This window comes from Haliotis rufescens, unplaced genomic scaffold (genome assembly GCF_023055435.1).
Source record: "Haliotis rufescens isolate VD_foot unplaced genomic scaffold, xgHalRufe1.0.p SCAF_15, whole genome shotgun sequence".
Classification (NCBI taxonomy): Eukaryota; Metazoa; Mollusca; class Gastropoda; order Lepetellida; family Haliotidae; genus Haliotis; species Haliotis rufescens.
The window spans coordinates 15,138,552-15,161,735 of NW_025963835.1; the positions used below are offsets into that span (position 1 = coordinate 15,138,552).

A 23,184-nucleotide genomic window follows, 5' to 3' on the forward strand; every position below is an offset into this window, starting at 1 on the left:
ATGTTGGTATTATATTTACCAAATTTATCAAGAAAAGTTGACGTCACTCGAATTAAACAATGGAACAATATGTTGGCCTCATACCTTTGTATACTAAGACAGATGCAAATCATTGAGCTTACCCTATAATTATCTAAATTATTATGAGAATTTCAGTGACCATCTTCAATGGCCTTTTTACGACTTTGAAGTGTACAACATTAAAGGTGAATGTGATTCTCAAAAAATAAATTTAATAATTATTCCATGGGGCCAACCAAATATATAATCCCCTGTTGGAATTCAAAGAAACAACCTACATGTGATATACGGTACTCTGAAAGTAGGTTAACTTCAGACATGGAAAAAAAATAGAACACAACCAAGATTTTACAATATAACTGCATATATTGTTTCATAAATTTCATTGTGCACATCTCATCTTATATATGTATATATATATATACAATTCTAAATACACAGCTTTAACATACTAAGTACAAAACTCCTGCAATGCAATCCTCGGCAATATCTCAGCCACATAGCTTAGACAAAAAATGTTCATTTCAGCAAAACTTGCTGCTCCTTCTTTATTGTTCTGATACTGACGCTTGTCTTCGGTGCTTTGTCAGAGTGATCTGAAAGTAAAGAAAAAAAATGTAAAGAATATGAGAACATAATTAAAATCACAGTGCATCTATACAATAAAAGCAAAAATAGTAACCTCATGAAGTTGGGTTGTTTCTCTGCCCACATTAAAACATATTCTAAGTAACGCTGACTAACCCTAATATTACACATCACAATACATATTTCAAAAGAAATGCAATATTTATTGAAATTACCTTTGATTGTTTTTGCAGTTTTTCATTGTTCTTCTCTATTGCCTCTTGAATCTCTTGGGAGGGTTGTCGCTTCCCTTGGGGCAGGCATGAAGGGCTTGAAGTCTGATAGCTTGATGGTGGGTGTCCGGATGTCCCCCATCTTGAAGGAGGGCATCGCGGGTTGTTGCCGGCTTCTGTCTAAGTTCCCTTGCAAATACACTAAACAGTTGATCCACATCTTCATGCATGTGCCCCACCATGAGAAAGAAAGTTTCACCTGAAAATAGTATTTACATCAGTATTATCACTATGAAAACAAATAAAATTGTACAAAACTTGTTTATTTACAGAATACTGATTTGAGTATTGAGAATATTGAGAGAAAAATCAATCTTGTGCATTTAAAAAGTTTCAACATTGTGTGCAGATTCTTTTATACTTAGGATGAGCAACTGGACATGAAATTTACATAACAATTTACATAAATTATAAAAATATTAACCACATGTGATTTCAGCATTTACTTTGAATTGTATAGTATAGCCTCAAGGAATAAATACGCTATACATGATATTGTATGTGGAATCATATACCAATAATTTCATTGATAACTATCTTCATGATAGCACTAAAAGTGATACCTTGGATTGCAGCATCCACTTTTGACTGGCCGACAAAATCTTGCAGCTTTACTGGTCCTGGACATGTCAAATAAATATTTGAACAATACATAAATTGCAACTTTAATGTAATTGGTTAGTCATACAAATACAACAATTGCCAATTTCCATTCTCAGAAATCCACGATTCCTCCAAAATTAGACAAGCCTACCAGACAAACATTGAATTTATTCAACAGGCCCGTACCAAGCATTTAGCTAAGACAAAGATAAATTTCTATCCTTCTAAACGTGTGTTACAAATATAATGTACAAACAGATGTGTCGAGACATACATGGCACGATCCCATTACAAAACAAATCCCATTACATCCTTTACTAATAATACTGGACAAACTACAATAACGTAACCCATATATGTGCACTGTGGATACTAAGCTCCACTGGTTTCTAAATAAGAATCTACATAACTCCCTACCAATAGGATATGTAGACAGTAATATATGTTTTGGTTTGTTGTTTACTGCCGCATTCAGCAATATTCCACCTATATGACAGCGGTCTGTAATTAATCGAGTCTGGACCAGACATTTCAGAGATTCATATCATGAGCATCAATGCAAGTCAGCGAGCCTGACCACCCGATACCGTTAGTCGCCTCTTAAGACAAGCATAGAATTCACTGGAAAGGAAATATCACAAAAAGACATGTTGTGCTTGGATACCAATTACACTATAATGACCCATTAATTATTCTTTGCAGAAATCTTTTTTTCATGTAAAGATACAAGGCATATTCCATCATTCCAGATCTTCCAGAATGAACTTAAGTAGTTTTATTAAAGCAGTTATTAAATGAGCAGCATTTATGAGTGGGTATAAGACAGATTCTATAAATTTTGGTCTTCATGGCATACATTTTTTTTGTAACATGGAAGTCGTTTTCTGTTTTACATGAAATGCAACAAATAAAAAGGGCTTCACACACTGTGCCCATGTGGAGAATTGAAACCAGGTCTTTGGCGTGATGAGCGAACGCTTTCACCACTGGGCTACACAACCACCCGAGGGTAAAGAAGAAAGCAATGAAGGTTTCAACATCCATAATGCAGTAATACATGAACGAACTGAACTTGCATGCACATAAAAAAAACAATTATACGGACAGAAATGGCTGTGTGTTTTGCCAAATATCATCTATTCAATCAGAACAGGCTTACAAATGAGCAGTTTCTAAAAATACTGTTGCTAGGATGCAGCAGTGAACTCATTGTTGTGTTTGTTTGCTTGTTTCTATAACTATATTCCAGCTATATGACAGCAGTCTGTAAATATTTGAGTTTGGACCAGTCCATCCAGTGACTGATATCATGAGCATCAGGTTACGCAATTGGGATACAATGACACACATCAAGCAAGTCAGCAAGTCTGACCACCTGATCTCGTTAGTCGCCTCTTACAACAAGCATCGTCGCCTCTTATGGCAAGCATGGGTTGCTGGAGACCTATTGTGACAACTATGCATGTCATATATATGGCTAATATTAGCAAATTTCATTGAGGAGTATACACTGAGCCGCAGCGGGCAGCTAATTATGGCTTATGGCACATGTAACTAGTACTTTGGGGGAACCTTTGTACTGAAAGTGTTGTTTCATTGGTTGCCATCAGTTACTGAGACACATGGACAAATTGACTTACTATGAAACTGGATGTAACATTTAATTAAATAACTTTGTGCAACATAATTCCTTATAATAATTATGGTTTCTTTTATTCACTGTGGCACATGAACACCCGCTCACCTGGAATGATTGAGTGAGTTAGGTTAGACGCCGCTTTGAACAGTATTTCAGGTATATCACGGCGTATCAACTTGATGTGGGAGGAAAGCCCAGTGTGATGTAGGTCTTAGACATTTACCACTGGTCAAACCCATGAGCATGTGTATGTTGCTGAACCATGAACCCAACACATCCAGGGACAAAACTCTGCACTAAAGAATATAAACCGCGGGAGTAAGAAGTGAAAAACACCCTTAATATTGGAAGAATTATTATGTCATTATAATGCGAAAAGGAACAAGTGTTGAGTCCCACTACCAACTAACCAAATTTCATTATTTTGAGCAATAACCTAGTTATGGGTGGCAAATATCCAATTCAAGAAATTGGGGTTTTCAATCAGGTAAAGTTTCATTGTCCAGTGGTCTCTTGAGAAGATTGCTTGTATTGTGCAAATAATTGCATTTTGAGAGAGTGCAAATTAAGGGCATGTAATGGTCAAAATATAAAACATTACGAAAACAGAATCTGTGATGATCCCCATTACAATCTCTCCTGGATTTCATTACATACTGTACAAACATGGCTCAGTAATGTCCAAAAGAAGTTTCATCTTTTCGAAAGCTGGATGTGATGAGGTCAAGTTAAAATGTATAATTTAACAAGAGCACTAAAATTACTGCACATGTATCACCTTTCAAACAAAAATGACTTCAGAAGTAATGGCCATAAATAGCATTATCAGTATTGTTGTTATGGCATCAACACTCTTGAAGTTTTGGAGTAGATTTGTTCTAAATCTAAGATGGCTAAGTGGCAGTCAATTCCAATTCCATATTTGATGAGTTGATTTCCCACAAATACTTGATGGAAATAACTTGATTCTGATTGGACAATCAGGTTATGAAATCACAATAATCCCCCTCTTATTAAAAAGGCTGATTTGGAAACTAATATTTTATAAAGTAGTACTTTTTTTACAGTCATTGTCAATAAGCATTTTAAAATTTATAGGATACAACATGCAAAGTTTCACTACAATATTGAAAGGATGTGTGGCAATACATTTTATGCAGAAAACCATAAAAAAGCTACAGAGAGAATGAATTTCAAGTTTTGAGGACAACAGAGAGCTTGACATTGGCACTTTTCATTTTAGGACTGTTACGTCATATCTTTTGTGTCACAGTGAGTGATATGTCATCCTAGTGGCTAGCTTAGTTTTCTTTTGGGGTGCCCACTTCATGGTAATTTTTGTGCTACATGCTTTTAATGCCTGACCTGTGTGTAAACAAACTGTTTAAGCATATACAGCACCAGTGTCGGTGATTTTGTTTGTTTGTTCACTTTTTTGTTTAACACCGCACTCCAACAATATTTCAGCTATATGACGGTGGTCTGTACAGAAGTCTGGACCGGACAATAAAGTGATTAGCATCATGAACATCAATCTATGATTTGGGATATGGTGACAAGCGTCAACCATGTCAATAAGCCTGACCACCCAATCCTGTTAGTCGCCTCTTACAACAAGCATAAACACAACATGTTTTTAACGTGGAGCACGGTTACCTGTAGATTTATCCATGCTTAATTTAAGATTTGAAACCTCATTCTCTGTTTTCGTTTCCAAATTCAATTTAGTGCAGTTTACAGGTTACCAAGTGAAACATTGAAAACACAGTATTTTTATCTCCTGATTAAATACTGGATAAAATTGGTAGCATATATATAGGTATTAATAGAGTTAGATAGAGTGACAGTAACATGAGAATGATATGAATTACAAGTCTACAGAAACTAGTTAGTCTGAAAATGTCATGTAATACTGAAAATGTCATGTTTTAATGAAAACTTGATTTTTAAACATTTTGATAATGCAATACAAAAAAACATTCATAAACAAACATCTCACAAAACTGTGATGCAATAAGATCAGTGTCATGTATTTTCAAAATGACAATCTATCATTAAGTATTGTGACAATGTCTTGCACACTTAACATAAACTGTATGGTTTTGGGCCATATTGTCAGTGCCACAGATGTAGTGTTCGGAACTGGTTGAAATTCACAACAAGAATGATGAATAAATCATACAACATTTGTCAAGATTAATCAAGTTCTCTCAGATACATGTAGCCTATAGATCCTATAGATCATATAATTGCATCAATGTTACAGTCACGCTCACATGTTGCTGTATATAAAAAAGATTACTACAATTTATGCAACAGAATTCTGTTAGTGATGTGCTTTGTAATGACGATTTCGCGATTATATGAACGAATGATTCGTCAAAGAACCTTAATGCTTATCCACATTCTGACTGGTGATGAATGATTCTTGTCAATGTTTTTGATAACCTTGTTACCTCAGGGAGCAAAGACATGTTATTATTTTCACAAGATTATTCCTGTTTCACAAAATTTTGGTTGAAAAAGTATGTACCAAAGATGATAATATGTGAGATTTGAGAATAGATGCCTTGAATATGAATAAATACTAAATTATGTTTTAGACACTTTGTCCCAAAAAGAGTTACCAGGTACATATGATCTGACACTCCCAACCTTTCGTAATCACAACATTCAACTGTTGGCTTGTGCATAGAGAATGGAATCTATTCATATACGTATTTGAAGGTTTTGCCTTATTGTATCAACAAGTTATTTCAATGAAAATTAATAATGTTTAACTTGTTTGTAAATTGATGAGAAATTAGTTAGGTTTGTTATGCAGATAGCAAATGTGTGCTTTGTAGTAGTAGTATAGGTAATGATGGTTCTGGCTCACTTCCACTGGAGCCGGATTCATATACCTATACTGCTACTACAGGGGGCATTTTTTATGCCAAAATGATTATGCGATTTAACGATAGTTATAAGATTAAGTTAAATTGGCTCCAGCTCACCAATACCTGGGGCCAATCATTGCTTTAGATGAGCCTAAATGGTAATAAAAATATTCTTCATTATTTTTATCGATAAAGCGATATTCAACATTTTTATTAAGTTCTTCGTTCATTTTACTAGGAGACCAGACTATATAACTACACTCTTCTTGTAAATTGATAAGAAACAATTGATAACCGTATTTGGTTGGTTTGACATCACTGATATAATAAAAACCTTGTGGTAATTCTCTCCATATATAGCTTTCTCAATTATTATATATTTATGTAAGCATTTGTCTAAATGTGATCAAACGATAGTAAGCAATCTATTTTTAATCTCCAACCAGTTCTTTGGTTTTGGCACGGAATAATTGACGCGCTTGTTGCCTCCCCTGTTCTATGAACTTTTTTTTCTCATCCTCGCTAATACCACTGGTCTTATTAGATTTTGATCGAATCTCCTGTTTCATTTCGTTGTATATGGTGAGTTCCGACAGCACTAAACGAAACTCATCCTCTGATATCTTACAATCGGCCATTGCTGTCGAAATATGATCCTCAATGCTGTTCAACTTTGCATCGGCGAGTATCCGAATACTATCGTGTTTTAATGCTTTCTTTTGTAACCTACGAGAAATGAATTTAATCGCTATTCCTGCCAGTCCCGAGACTCCAGCGGTTATTTCCATGCCGAGCACGATAGGCGCGGCGATTATAGTTGATAGTAAACCGATACCCGCTACACCGAGTCCCATGCTAGCCACTACAAGAGCGGTGTCAACTCCGTCCAGAGCATTCACGGCTCTGCGATACTTTTTATACAATCCAAGTCTCAACTCCCTTTCCTTCTCTATTCGATGTTTTATGTCGCTTATTTGATGTAATCAAAATCCATCAACAGTTTCCATCTTTTCAAATGCTTCATCGAGCGCTGGATATAAACTCATAGTGTATATTACGATCATATAATAGTCTTTAATTGGTCTTGCTTAAATGTTTTGAGACTATACATCAACCTTATCAAATGTATATTATACGGCAAGAATATCTTAGAAAGAGAAATACTACCACTTTTAATAATTTGAACCCCCTTGAGGGTTGCAACGGGCCATGCTCCGATATGAATAATACTGCAACGTTGACGCTCGTGTTTCTTGAGCCATTTAATCGATAGACCTGGTAATATTTCGAAGGCATCTTCCGGTACATCTCCGAACAAGACTTCAATAATAAGCGTGGAAATATTAGGTATTGCACTCAAGTTACCTTTAATATCTTCGAATTCAGTAATCAAATTTAAAGTAACATTTTTTAAGGCCGGACGACTATATAACATATGACCTGGGTTTTCTGGCAGGGGGGTAACTAACACACTTTTTCGTTTTGATGGGATATAAGCCGCGAGTACGATGCCACTATTTATTATCTTAGTTAAATTATGTCCCATACCCATCATCACATAAGGTGGGGTAATGACGATATTCAGTAGCCACTCGATGTTTGCTTCGACCATAGTCCATTTATTCTCGCCGTTGAGAATAATATTGTACGAAGTGTTTTTAATGAGTCTACTAACGTCGACATCGCTTAAATCTTCTAGATTACCTGTGAATGTGACTTCTTTCTGCTTGTATACATTATCCTGTAAGTGTAAAGCGTATAACTTACCATTGTAACCGGGTTTATCAAATCCTTCTGTGTCTCCGAGATCGGAAAGCGCAATTGTATTACATTGTCTTAGTGTTCCAGGGCCTGATGCATCAACCATTATTTATAATATGGAGTGTTACACTTAAGTATCCTATATGTACAGGTTGGTGTTTTACATCTAATACAGAAATTTTGAGGTCTGAAATAATACCACGCTTTAATTTTTTATATTGTAATGATGAGAAAGATTCCTTTCTACCGCTATTATATTTTTCATTTTTCACTGGAACACTTCTGAGCAGAGTTGAAGGACTTTCTAGTTGAATATTATTTGTCGTGCTTATTTGATCAAGATGGATGCACAACTCTTTATAGGGAACTAAATCGGACAATGTCTCTCCATCAAATGTTGCCTTGAATATTGCTAAAATTCCACATGTAAATCCAAGTGTAGCTGATAAGTTCCCTACAATCCGTACACCTTTTTCTCCAGCGTCGAATTTCAACATTCCATTCGACTCATTTTGTGTTAGACTAATTCCATTAGGCTTAAAAATTTCATCACTGAGTGAGCATACGCTGTAATACCCATCAGGTATAATAATGAATTTTTCAATTAGATTTTTTTCATTTAATATCCATATCTTATTATTACCTCTCGCAGCACTTATATTGGTCCACAGCGGGTAATACGTTACATCACAGATAGCGACTTTGAGTTGTCCATCCGAGTTATCGATAGTATGAAGCAGTTCAATAGACTGACCATTTGTTATTCCCGGGAGTGTAACATACATATTAAATATACAATGATACTATATCATAACTTAAATATGGAATTAACCATTATTTATAATATGGAGTGTTACACTTAAGTATCCTATATGTACAGGTTGGTGTTTTACATCTAATATAGAAATTTTGAGGTCTGAAATAATACCCCACTTTAATTTTTTATATTGTAATGATGAGAAAGATTCCGTTCTACCGCTATTATATTTTTCATTTTTCACTGGAACACTTCTGAGCAGAGTTGAAGGACTTTCTAGTTGAATATTATTCGTCGTGCTTATTTGATCAAGATGGATGCACAACTCTTTATAGGGAACAAAATCGGGCAGAACTGAATCGGGCACTATTTTTTTTGGTATTAATACTACTAACCCTGCAAATCCAAATGTAACTGCTAAGTCCTTGTAAAAAGTTACTCTTTTTTCTCCATGTTTGAATTTCAACATCCCATTCGATTCATTTTGTTTGAGACTAGCTCCATTAGGCTTAAAAAATTCATCATTGAGTGAGCGTACGCTGTTATACTCATCAGGTATAATAATGAGGGTTTTTTCACTTGATATAAATATCTTATTATTACCCCTCGCAGCACTTATATTGGTCCACAGTGGGTAATCTGTTACCTCGCATAGGGCGACTTCGAGTTGTCCATCCGAGTTATCGATAGTATGAAGCAGTTCAATAGACTGGCCATTTGTTATTCCCGGGAGTGTAACATACATATTAAATATACAATGATACTATATCATAACTTAAATATGAAATCGACTCACATTACTAATCAATCGATTATAGTAACTGCTTCTGGTGCTGAGTTTACCGTTAAATTCCCCGATATCTTTGAAAAGTACAGGATCACGCCAACTAGCGATAAAATGGTGCACGATTGGTTTCACAATCCGATGCAATTTTGGCAGAATCAGTTAAACTTTGCCGTATGGTGTGCCACAACGGGATGTGGTGTATCTGTTAATGCCCCAGGATATATGCTAAATAAGTCTGTTTTATTATTTCACGTGTACTATCAGATTAGACGTATACTTAAAGAAATTAGTGCTCCATTACCGCAGGATCGAGCGTGGAATGCATCAAATAATCCGTATAATAGGGGGGCGTATGAACGTATTTGTAATGAATTTAATGTTTCTACGAGTAAAGATTGGCGTATTAAAGGAGCAAACGATGGTCTAGGTATTCCGTACGCTGGTGCATACTCTGTTAAAGAAGTCAGCGATGATTTACTGAAAAGGGGTCGGCTCCTTCCGAGCTTTGCTCTCTCAAGTAACGAGTGGAGAGATGATCGTATGAACTTTAAGGGTGGTGTTGCTTTCACCATCCAAAAGGTTGAGCAACCACCTGGAGACGCTTGGAATGAATTTCTTAATGATAAAACGGAAAATAATTTTACTAACCCAGGATTTGTAAGATTTAATGAATCGATAAGAACTTATGTATGGGCAATTCTCGGTGCACAATCGCAAACACGAACGGGAATCATCGGTACTGGGACGCCGCTCGATGCGCAAAAACAGTTTGTCGCAAACGTGGAGGACGCCATTAATTTACCAGTTGACATACCATCGTCTATAAAGCGTTTTCAAGATGCATTACAGTACGCTCAATCCAAAGTGGACTTTGTTTATGCGCCGGGACTATACATGTCTCCGAGTAATATGGAACTTAAGATCGGTCAAGTGATAGGCTATAATAATAAAATTGTTATCGCTACCGATCAACAAAAACCAGGTATAAATTCAGATATGAACGTCGAATTAATAACGCAAACAATCACGGGCGAAAAGGGAATAGTCAAGCCGCAAACACCACATGTTTCACAAACATCTACTGAAGCACAAGTGCCACCGCATATTGAGGTTAAAAATCATCAACATATCGATGAAAAAACAGCGCTTGTAGTGGGTGGAGTCACGGTTGGTTTACTCATGATTTGGATAAATAGTTCTTAGCGAACTGATTTGGTTAAATAGTTCTTAGTGAATACATACAACAGCCCTGCAATTGCTACGATCAGCCCCCACAAGTTTTGCCTAAGCCAAGTGGTGGTCTTAGCTAATAAATTCAATAGCCAGGAAACAATACTCCCTATTATACCGGGAAGTGCGGCCGCGGCTTTCTCAGCGAGCTTTCCCAGTGCTGAACCTAATGCTTTTAAATGCTTTTTTATCCACTCTTTTATACCATTTTTATCACTAGGCGGTGTACTGCCACCTGTTAACGAGAGAGTCAAAGTCGATATAATAAATCCCAACGCGGTTAAAATACTGGTAATTGTTATTCCCTGTTCTCTGAACAATGTTTTAATTTTATCGGCCAGTGTAGTATCATCGTTGAGGACTTGTTTGATAGTTTCTCGAATTCGACTGATTTGCGAACGAAGTGCCTTTCTATTACTGGAAGCTGGAAGCTGCTTCGAGGCGGGCCGATCTTTCGTCTTCTAAGTTACGCAATCTTTCCGCTACGCAGCGTCTACTGAACTCATCGCCCTCCTGTTCAAGTTTTGTTTTCTCTTGAGCTATATGCTTGTCGATTTCGGATATCTTGGCCATATTATTTATCAGTTCTCCCCGCATTGTTTGCAATGCCTTGTCAAGACCTCGTAAATCCCTAATACTAAACTCTGATACCTGTAACGTGGAATTATCGTAATAGGTATCTAAGATTTCTCCGAGTCCGTTCGAGGCCACCATCGAGGCTGCTTCCAAATCATCTGTATTACCGAAATCAGTACGCACGGTTCGAAGAACCTTAGTAGTCTTCGCGGAAAGCCGCGAGTAGTCTACAAAACCTAATATATCACGAACAAACACGGTGCCGTGTTTACCGGCTATAGTAGACAAGGCTAGGGGCTTACGAGTACGAGAATTCATAAGATCAATATCCGGAGAATCACGCAGTCGCAATATTCCTTTACTATCTATCGTAAACTTTGAATAGTCACGGCCTATTGGGTTGACATAATTTTTATCTTCTTTTAAGGCATCGTAATAATCATTGACGTTTGATTGTAAAAGTTCATCGTTAAGACAACTAAACCTGGTTTCATCAGTATCTTCGATTGGATTCTGGTTATCAAAGTCATCAAAGGTACTTAGATCAAAGTCATTAATATCAAAATCAGTCATTTTTATATTAAACATAGGGTACATGTTTTCAATGTAACAATGTCTTCGCAATACGGACGCAAGTTAAACCCACAACGTAGAATTCGAGATCCATTAGGGGTCAAAGCAATTCGTCAGTCTGTAACTATAACTAATAACCCTTGTACCATCGATCAGAATCAAACGCTTCTGGTTCGCTTTCCTAATCTCGGCGCACACGATGTGTTAGTTCCGGGAACATTTATGATTAGTTTGACTTCTACCGACGTTAACAGGGAGCCCGTTCAGAACATAGGTCGTGCTATCGTTAAGAAAATCGCGATTAAAATTAGCGGTAATGAGGTTTTGAGTATCAACGATAGCGATGTATACTATTGCTACATGGATCTCTGGAGAACGGATAAAGAGCGGGAAAACTTACAGTACCAAGGTATTTGTAATAAGAACACATTGAGACTGCGTGTAGGTGCTGAAAATGGTGTTGATACCAACGAAAAAAATAAGGCCGTTGCCGACGCATTAGGTAACCGATTCTATATTCCCCTAGACTTTGAATTACTAGATTCCCACATGCCCTTTTATCAAGCATCCCTAGGCAATAGGTTAGAATACGAACTCACTTTTAATGACTACGGAAGAGTAATCAGAGCTGCTGAAGATGCTAGCTATTCCATTGATAATATCTCTCTGGAGTACGATATGATAATGGATCCTGATTTAGCCAGACAAATTCGTAACCATTATTCGGGAAGTTTAGCCATTTTGTACGATCGCGTGCTGCGACATCGAAAGATCACGAGGGACAAAAAAGATACGATGTGGAATATCAATCTAAACGTCCCCACGAGGTCGTTGAAGTGTATTTTAATGTTGTTCGAGGACCCCTCCGATGCGTTTAAAAGAAATACCGAGAAGTTCTACAATCCAAAGATTACAAAAGTAGAATTGACTAATCAACTATACAGCCAAGGAATGCTAGCGTATCACCAGTGGGATGAGATTAAAAAACTTCCTTCTATAAAACGTTCCCCGGAAGTTAACGCGGTCGTGAAAGATCTGTCTCTCGGGAGTGTATCGATGGGTGAATACCTCACCACGAAGTACGTGCTATGGCTCGACATGCGAACAACGGACGATGACCAACTACACGGCAGTGGGAGGAGAATAGAAAATGCTAGCGAGGGTGCCACCATACAGATAACGAAGCTTCAGGAAAAGGCTGGTAAATTAAACATATATTTGTACGTGATTATGGATGCGCAACTTAATATACAGAATGGACGATTCGTGCAAGCAATCTATTAATAATCTTTTACCTAAAGATCCTCACTGCGCTATCATATGCGGGCAAACGGGCTGAGGAAAAACAGCTTTTATTCTAGATATTTTACAAAGTCATTATCGGGACGTTTTCGATCATATTATTATTCTGTGCCCGACTATAAGCGTTAATAAAACCTACCTATTGAGAGATTGGGTAATGAATGACAACGGGGTACACAGAGTCGATCCGGGCGATCGTTTACAAGACTGTCTCCGAGTATGTCACGAAAAATACAAAGGAGAATCAACCCTTTTCGTAATAGACGATTGCAGCGCGAGTAAAGAACTCACAAAAAAGAAAGATATGCTTCCGTATTTAGCATTCTCAGGACAGCATACTCAGCATAGCGTTTGGGTACCTACTCAAAAATACAACTCTGTCCTGAAAGATCTCAGAGAGCAGACCAAATGGGTAGTCCTGTTTCATTGCAAAGACAGAGATTCATTCGAGAAATGTTTACGCGAAAATGATGTTATTTATACCAAGATTGAACGAGATAAAGTCAGAAAACTGTTAGCGGCAACGAAGCACTGTAAACTCGTATTAAAAACCAATCAACCAGCTGCTTATGCAATTGCTTAGCAAAATGTAGCAAAATGTAGCAAAAATGTAGCAAAAATGTAGCAAAATTATAGCAAATTGAACATTAGCGGTTAATATTACATAAAATGTGGTTCGAAATCCTCATTCTTTCGCAACAGTTCATTATTACGGGATGTGTTGGATATGCCATATTATATTATGTTAGACTTAAATATCTCCTTAGGTATTACATAATGGAATGCGACGAACTCATCGAACAAATGCTCAAAGTATCTGAGCCTGATGTAGAAAAATCTTTAGATAAACATAGAGAAAGACTCACGGCTTTGGTAGCCGGTGGAAAATGTTCCCAATATTTGGGGGAAAATTATACCATCGAAAAAATTGATAACATGACCGACGAAGAGATTAAAAAACTGTACGTGCGTTACGAGTCTAGACTGGGAGCTACCATGACTAAAACGATAGGGTCTTCTATATTACAACTATACACAGTCGTAGCTAGTACGTTTCTCCCCATCCCGGCAGAACATCGCATGTATTTATGCGAATCTCTCGAGATAGACCCATTCATCGAACACGCTATAAGCGCAGTGAGCTGTGAGTTTTATCATAGATTCGGAATGTTCCTAGCTCCGTTCACCACAACTTTAATAACGGCTAGGTATTGTCAATTTAAACATACGTGCCCACTTATTAATATAAATGGAGACACAATCACAACTGATGACACCACAACAGATTGTGAAAGAGGAACCAAAACAGATTGCGGAACAACGAGTGAATGAGTAACCACCACCAGTGAAGGAGAAAACACAACAACAAACACAAAAACAACCCAGAGTGACAAAGAATCCTTTGAAAATAGCTGCAGGAAGGAAGGGAGGACTGGCGCGCAAAGCGAAATTAATAAATAATTCAAAAATTAATCCGATTAAAACATGGGCACTTGTAGGAGTTGCTGGTATAGCGGCTGTATGGTTCTTTTATAAGACCGGAGAAGGGAAAACATCACCCCCAATACAACAACAAGTTCAATTAGAGGTTAGACCTCATATAATGCTATAAGAAGCATGACTACTCCAGTTACAGACGGTAAAATGTTGGTAAACGCGACTTATCATTCAGCGGTGGTCACCGGCTTGGCCATTGGCTATGCTCGTATGGCTAAAATGATTACTAAAGCCACACCTCCCAAGCTAGATGTTAATGGATTTGATATAGGTATGATGGTTCTGGATATTGGATTAGCAATGGCAACGAAGGATATGTTCATCAAACAAGGACTTATCCCGGAGACATAATGAAGTAATTAAACATTTGAATATTTATATTCATATAAATATGGCATCAATTGCGATGATGGTCGGTGGAGCTGTTGTTAATGCTCTAGCTTTTTCGGGGAGTAATTATTTTTTTTCTAGTATGAGGGAATCAAACGCTAAAGAAGTTGAAGAGGAACGTAAACGACATAACAAGGCAATGGAACAACTCCAAGCAGCCCAGTCACAATATACGCGGCATAAAATTAAGAGATTAGACTTTATTCATGAACAACTGATTAAGGAAGAACATTCAATTAAAACGTTTAATGATGTTGAATATGCCATGCACGAATACTACCTCGTTTTTGGGGAAAAAATAGACCCAATACCGAGACCAACAATGAGTCAGTTTTATACACCGTCAGAGGAACAATAGAACCGCGAGGTCACATTTGTGATTATTGGGTTATCTGCTCTATTGATTTTCAGCTATACAATTATGCATAAGTCAGAGTGACAGCTGTGGCTAGTTAGGAGAGTCAGAGTGACAGCTAATCTATAAATAGCCTAATCAATATCTCACCAGTGTAGCTGTGATTTGCATTTAGACAAATGATATGATAGATGTATGAACATTGCATTTAGACAAATGATATGATAGATGTATAACCATAAATAATTATTGGGTTATCTGCTCTATTGATTTTCAGCTATACAATTATGCATAAGTCAGAGTGACAGCTGTGGCTAGTTAGGAGAGTCAGAGTGACAGCTAATCTATAAATAGCCTAATCAATATCTCACCAGTGTAGCTGTGATTTGCATTTAGACAAATGATATGATAGATGTATGAACATTGCATTTAGACAAATGATATGATAGATGTATAACCATAAATAATTATTGGGTTATCTGCTCTATTGATTTTCAGCTATACAATTATGCATAAGTCAGAGTGACAGCTGTGGCTAGTTAGGAGAGTCAGAGTGACAGCTAATCTATAAATAGCCTAATCAATATCTCACCAGTGTAGCTGTGATTTGCATTTAGACAAAAGATATGATAGATGTATGAACATTGCATTTAGACAAATGATATGATAGATGTATAACCATAAATAATTGCAAATTTACACTCATGGGGAAGACGACTCTATGTAATCGACGCTGTGTTGATATTTACTGTGGTATACACAATTATTACATCAGGCGCGGACACATAAACTATACGTGTTCTGAATGCGGGATAGGGGTCAAAGGTCGTTATTGTTTATGTAAGAAACACGGTGCTGATAGGGTCAGGAACCAGATTATTTATGCTAGGAAGAAAGATTACATCAATGAGAGGAATAGGTTTGGGAGAATACGTATTTAGATATATGAAAACAACCAATTAGACATTTGTCTCATTTTGCATATACCATTCAACCACAATGGTTTTTGTCAGAGAGTTAAAAGCTATGGCAAAGCAAAGTGGTCTACGTGGATATTCTCGTATGAGAAAAGCTGAATTGATAACCTTACTCGGTTTGGAATACAACAAACCCCAGACTGTTAGAGAACTCAAAGTTCGAGCGAGAAACAGTGGGCTGAGAGGTTATTCTCGAATGAGAAGAGTTGAATTGATCGCTTTACTAGATAATAATCAACCTAATGATGATGTTGATATTCAACATAATGATGATGATGATGATATTCAACAACAACAACAAGAATTAATATTTGTACCCACATCCGCCGGTGTTGGTAAATATCTAAGAGGTTGGAAGATGGATATTAATTCCAACATGGATGTTAACGATATTAAGCCCATCATATCGAGTAAAATTAACGAGGAGTTAGATGATTTACATAGTATAAAATACCAGCTGACGATTAAAATGTCATTGAGTAAAGGTAACACAGACGATAGCGTTGAATATACCGAACCATATTTCCGTAGCATGAAGAAGTTATAACCGAATCCGATACTATAAACTCATCATTAGATACATCAATTTAGAGAATACAGGAAACTTTAGAACGCTGGACTAATAGAGGTTCTGGTTGGGGTGTGGATAAAATCGATAGTTTATATTTAGATATAGCGAATTATATGCCTTTCAAAGGTGGATCTTATATAGATTTACCCCCGTATTATAAGAAGAAAAAAGCCATAATTAACGTAAAAAATAAATCCGATGACTGTTTAAGAATGATGATAAGATCTGCATTGTTCCCCATAGACAAAAATCCGGATAGACCTTCTAGCTATCCCCAAAACGATGGACTCAACTTTCATGGTATAGACGAACCTACACCAATATCGCAAATTGATAAGGTGGAAAAGCAAAATAATTTAGCTATAAATGTTTTCGGACATTCTAAAGGAATTGTTGTACACAGGATAAGCTGCGCTCCGGAACATATTCCCAGAATCAATTCATTTCTGATCGAAAAAGATGGAAAATATCATTATACATGGATAAAGAGTTTAAACAGGCTATTATACGATCAAACAAAACATGCTAGAAAGAAATATTTCTGTGAAAGATGCCTACATGGGTACAGCAGACAAGATCTATTAGAAGCGCATAAAGAAGACTGTAGAGGTGTTGGACAGACCGCTATCAGGATCGATATGCCTAAAGAGGGAAAAAATATATTAAAATTTGAACATTATTGTAATCAAATGCCAGTACCGTACGTAATTTACGCCAACTTCGAAGCCCTTATCAAACCCATAGAAAATAACAACCATAATAATCAAGATAGTTTTACGTACAAAACTCAAGAACATATTCCTTGTGGGTTTGGAAATATAGTTGTAAGGTATGATGGGAAAACAAACCCGCCCGTGATTTACAGATGCAGCGGGAAAGTTCCTAGAATATCTACAAAATGAAGAGAGAATAATCAGGGAAAAATTATCGTGTAAGAAACCCATGCGTATGACGAGGGATGATTGGAGGGCCCATAAGAAGTCAACGAGTTGTCATGTTTGCAATAAACCCCTGGATGGGGATTCCGTAAGAGATCATTGTCACGTCACGGGTAATTATCGGGGAGCCGCACATAACGAGTGTAACTTGAAACTAAAAATGAATTCTCAAACAATACCCATCCCCGTTGTGTTTCACAACCTTAGGGGATACGATTCACATCTCATTATGCAAGCTATCTCAAAGACCGACGGCGGTTTAACGTGCATTCCTAACAATATGGAAAAATACATATCGTTCTCTTTGACTAAACCTATACATTATAGGGACAAGGATGGGAAATCTAGAATAAAGCAAAGTAATGGGCTTAGATTCATAGACTCCGTACAGTTTCTGTTATCTTCCCTGGACAATTTAGCTAATGCGAACAATCCCGATGACTTTGCGATAACAAATCGATATACTGATAAGATAACTCGTCATTTGTTGCTGAGAAAAGGTGTATATCCTTACGAATATATGGATGATTGGTCTAGATTCGAAGAAACTGAATTACCACCCCTCGAATCATTCTATAGTAACTTAACAGAATCTAGAATAACAGATGCCGATTATGAACATGCTCTGACGGTGTGGGATAAATTAGGTTGTAAGAATTTAGGCGATTATCACGATCTGTACTTAAAAACCGATGTACTGTTACTCGCCGATATATTCGAGATATTTAGAAAGACATGTTTAAAACAATTCGGCTTGGACCCGGCATGGTACTATTCCAGTCCCGGACTATCGTGGGATGCATTGTTGAAGAAGACCGGCGTAGAACTAAAACTACTCACAGATTACGATATGCACTTGTTTATTGAGAAAGGATTAAGAGGGGGTATATCGATGGCAGCGAAAAGGTATTCTAAGGCTAATAATAAATTAGTGGAAGGATACGATCCTAGTAAACCCGACACGCACATATTATATCTTGACGCTAACAATTTGTACGGATGGGCTATGAGTCAACCTTTACCCACGGGTGGTTTTGAGTGGGTCAATGATATTGATAATATCAATGTTATTAATATCCATAATAATGATGAGAATAAAGGGTACATACTAGAAGTTGACTTGGAATATCCAAGTTCATTACATAAAGATCATAACAGTTATCCGCTAGCTCCCGAAAGATTAATGGTTAATAAAGATTGGATGTCGGAATATCAACGCTCCTTGATGGGTAATAGTAGGTTAGCTAACGTAGAAAAACTCGTACCAAATTTGATGGATAAGACAAAATATATAGTTCACTACAGAAATGTCCAGTTGTATCTATTGTTAGGTATGAAACTTAAGAAAATACACAGAGTTCTAAAGTTTGATCAAAGCCCTTGGATGGAGCCCTATATAAGGTTGAACACAGATTTAAGAAAGATAGCTACCAGCGATTTCGAAAAGAATCTTTATAAGCTCATGAATAACTCAGTATTTGGTAAAACTATGGAGAATCTAAGGAAGCGTGTTGATGTTAAATTAGTCAGATCTAATGAGGAAGAAAGACTCAGGAAACTTATAGCCAGTCCGGCTTTTAACAGAAGCAAGATATTCGATAACGACTTAGCCGCGTTGCATATGCAGAAGAGTAATATAAAATTCAACAGACCGGTGTACGTTGGTATGAGTATTCTCGACTTGTCAAAACACTTTATGTATGACTTTTATTACAACGAACTTAAGAAGCAATACGGCGATAGATGCGAGGTGTTATATACCGACACAGATTCTTTGTTGATGGAAATACAAACCGAGGATGTGTATAAAGATATGGCAGAAAAAATAGATATGTACGACACGAGCGGTTACCCAAAAGATAATCCACTGCACAGCGTTGTAAATAAAAAGGTGTTAGGTAAGAGGAAGGATGAATGTGCTGGGACCCCTATAGCGGAGTATGTAGTATTAAGACCTAAGATGTATTCTAAAAAGAAGTCTGATAATGGAGAGATAAGAAAAGCCAAGGGTGTTAAGAAGTACGTTGTAAAAAAGCATATCAAACACGAACAGTATAAAGAATCATTATTCAACGGTAGAACGTTCAAACACGAGATGAACTCTTTAAGAAGTTACAATCATAGGATATATGGATTAAGAATGAACAAGACATCATTATCCCCCTTAGATACAAAGAGATGGATTGATAATGATGGTGTAACTACCTATGCTTATGGTTATGGTGGTAATACCGCACTGTCGGGAACTATGAACAACTCTTCTCGTACAAATGCCCTACCCGGTCCATCTTGAAGATAATAAAGAATAGGCTCTCCTTCTTCCGTAACCAATCGACTAATGTTATACGTCTTAAGGGACCATATGGGATCGGTTGCGCGACGTAGGCCTCCTTCGAGTTCACCTGCCTGGTATAAATATCTTACCCTTACTCTATCCGGAAGTTTTCGTTCTTTGCCTCTCCTCGGTGCTGAAGATTCGGAAGTCACGGATTTCATTTTAATAGCATCGGATGGTTTCTTCCCTATTAATCTCGTTACTTCATTATTCAGCACTGATACAACGGCTGATAATCGTGTCACCCATTCGGTTGATCTCTATCGTTCTGATTTCATTTCGATCCCATACTGATAGCCAAACAAAAGTTCAGCTAATGTCCGGTTAAATCTTTCGACGATAGCTTGACTGCGGTGGGCCTCTCTTTCACCACGCCTGATTTCGACATCGTGCTTTGTTAACAGTTTAGTTTCCGATCCCATAAACTCGCGACCGGGATCTACTTGAAATAGCATAGGCCATTTTAGCGGTCCGCGTTTATATATGCGACTCAGTGCATTAGCTACTTCTGTTGATTCTTTCGAGGTTAATGGCTCAGCCTCTTTGTATCGACTAGCCACATCCACTACTGTTAAAGCGTATTTATACGTTTTGCGTTTTACCTTATCATGGGGAAGAAACAAGAGGTCAGCCTGATGAACTTCATTCGTTGTAAAAATATCAAACTTCTTCCTCGGTATATAACGCGGTGCCGGTAAATATATTTGCCACATCGCTTGTTTCTTTAACCAATCCTTGGCCACATCTTTAGATACCTTAGCCGCGGTGGCTAATTTTTTTATTGCTCCTTTACCTTTCCAATATCCTCGTGGGTTATAGTAAATTTTATCCATTATTAATTAATATTGATGTTTCGTTTAATACAACTCATGACTATCATTGAATCGCATAATCATTTTGGCATAAAAAATGCCCCCTGTAGTAGCAGTATAGGTATATGAATCCGGCTCCAGTGGAAGTGAGCCAGAACCATCATTACCTATACTACTGTAGTAATAATGAAACAATAGTTCAAAGAAATACATTCATTGATACTGTGTATGTGCAATAGTACTAATTACTTTCAGCATGTGTTATCATACAAGACCATATCAGACAACCCATTCACCTGTTAACAGACGTGACACACCTGCTTGTGTGGGCCACTTCACGTTCTTATTACATAGGAATAAGCAATCAATGCTGTCAACTTATTTGTATGTTATGATTACTGCTCCTGTGATAATATGACATATCATTTTAGAATAAAAATGTTAGAAGCATGTTTGGGAAACCTAAAATATACAGTTGTGACTCATCACTAACATAGCCCCACACGCACCAGAAAACATTGGATCAACGGTAAAGTTGTGAGTCTTGAATGATTGTGTTTGGTTTAACACCGCTTTTAACAGTATTCCAGTTATATCGTTTACCACTCCGATTAAACCCACGAGCACAGATATGGTGCTGACAACCTAGAAACATTGGGCGAACAGGGATTCAAACCAACAATAAATGCCCAATTGCAATGCCTGGTAGTGTATGTATATAGTTGGTATTGATACGTTATTCAAGGTCTTATCAGTAATACTCCTTGCCAAACCCTTACGTTTATCGAATATTGTTTCCATGCTAAATTCGGTTCCATTTTGAAGATCACTTTTATATGTATCCAGTTGGAAACAGCAATTATTAATATAGATTTTGCAATATTCCTGGGCTTTCAGAAATTCGAGAAGAAAATTCGCGAAATTCGATATCGACATGTCCTCTCAAAACGAAGAAAGGGTTCTATCACTAGGTCCACGTGAGAGTATGTCTCGTAAACTTGCCTAGCCCTACGCCTACTGTTAGCACCACCGAGTAGACCGAGCCACCCACCAACTCGCACCCTAATTAAGTCATGGCCGTGTGGGCAACGAGGGCAACACTTACCTAGTATACTACGTACGTAACACCAATATAATGCCACGCGAAGCCATAAGATGAGTTGCAGCAGACTTGCTGTTCCGTCTCCGGTCGCGCATGCGCATCGTGCGTGCAGCAAAAGACCACGGAAGTGAACCGCGCTGTCAAGGTCAGAGCTGTCAAACTTCGCGCTGCCGTATTTACGTTCCGTGTTTACACATTTATCATGAGTACCTACTACAAACATCTTTGTGCAGTAGACAAGCTTCGTTACGAAGAAAAACTTAATTTACTTGGATTTTCGCTAGATTGGGAACCATATATAACCATAAGTACTGGATTGACGACGTTTCCCAGTGGCCAAACTTGCAGTATGGCGATCTATACACGTATCTAATAGATTCGCCTGGTCCTTTTACCAGAAAGAATTTGCGATGTTTTCGTTCACTAGAGGCCTATACTTTGTTTGAAAGTGGATGGGTTCATACGTGTCTCATCAGGTACAACTCTTCACAGACCAAGTGCATAATTAAGGTAAGTCATCAATGTTCATATTTTTATCTGAACATGCATTATATTAGGCCTATCTTTACGGTCGTGGCATATAATTCTATGCGGCGCCATAGTATGTGTTTTCCATGGTCAGTGTACTCTTAATCCATAGTTTGTGTTTAAACAAAAATAACATCTTATTTAGAAACCACTGAATATCAAATATTAAAATCAACCAATCGCAGAATGTCTGTGACAGCAATTTATAATTTTTTTAAATGTTGATTGATTTTTCAGGCCAAGGTTCACAGATCCCAAGCTGTGACAGAGAAGCCCCATGAAGCCTGGGTTGGTCCGGATAAGAGTGGCAGGGTGGAGTGTGCACACTGTACATGCATGGCAGGGTATTAGATTTATTTATTTAATAAATATTTCTGTAAATAGGTTTTCTTTCAAATATGATCATCTGTTGTGGTTAATAAATCCCATTGTACTCAATTTCATATATTTCAGACAAAAATTGTAAATTAATTGTTCAAAGTTTAGTTAAATGTTTGTTCAAATTCAGATTGGGTGAAGTCTGTTCACATGTTGCTGGTATCCTATTTAAAGTGGAGGCCTGTGTACGATTTGAGTACAACAAAGTTTCCTGTACGTCCATGCCCTGTTCCTGGAATCAGACATTCACAAAGAAGGTAACATGCAAAATATGAAAATTGAAAGAACAATATATTGGTGTTGATTTTACACC

At 37.3% G+C, this 23,184-nt stretch overlaps 1 protein-coding gene and 1 long non-coding RNA gene across 3 annotated transcripts in view; one reads left to right on the forward strand and one right to left on the reverse strand.

Annotated features, from left to right (window-relative positions):
- The window catches only part of LOC124138733 (proteoglycan 4-like), a 44,511-nt gene that overhangs the window by 6,121 nt on the left and 15,206 nt on the right, over window positions 1-23,184 (forward strand). The window lies entirely within an intron of this gene.
- LOC124138735 lies at window positions 368-22,072 on the reverse strand. Its single transcript, XR_006861684.2, has 4 exons — window positions 21,969-22,072; window positions 1,445-1,501; window positions 825-1,080; window positions 368-617 (listed from the first exon to the last, which is right to left on the reverse strand). It is a non-coding gene; the product is annotated as an uncharacterized LOC124138735 (long non-coding RNA).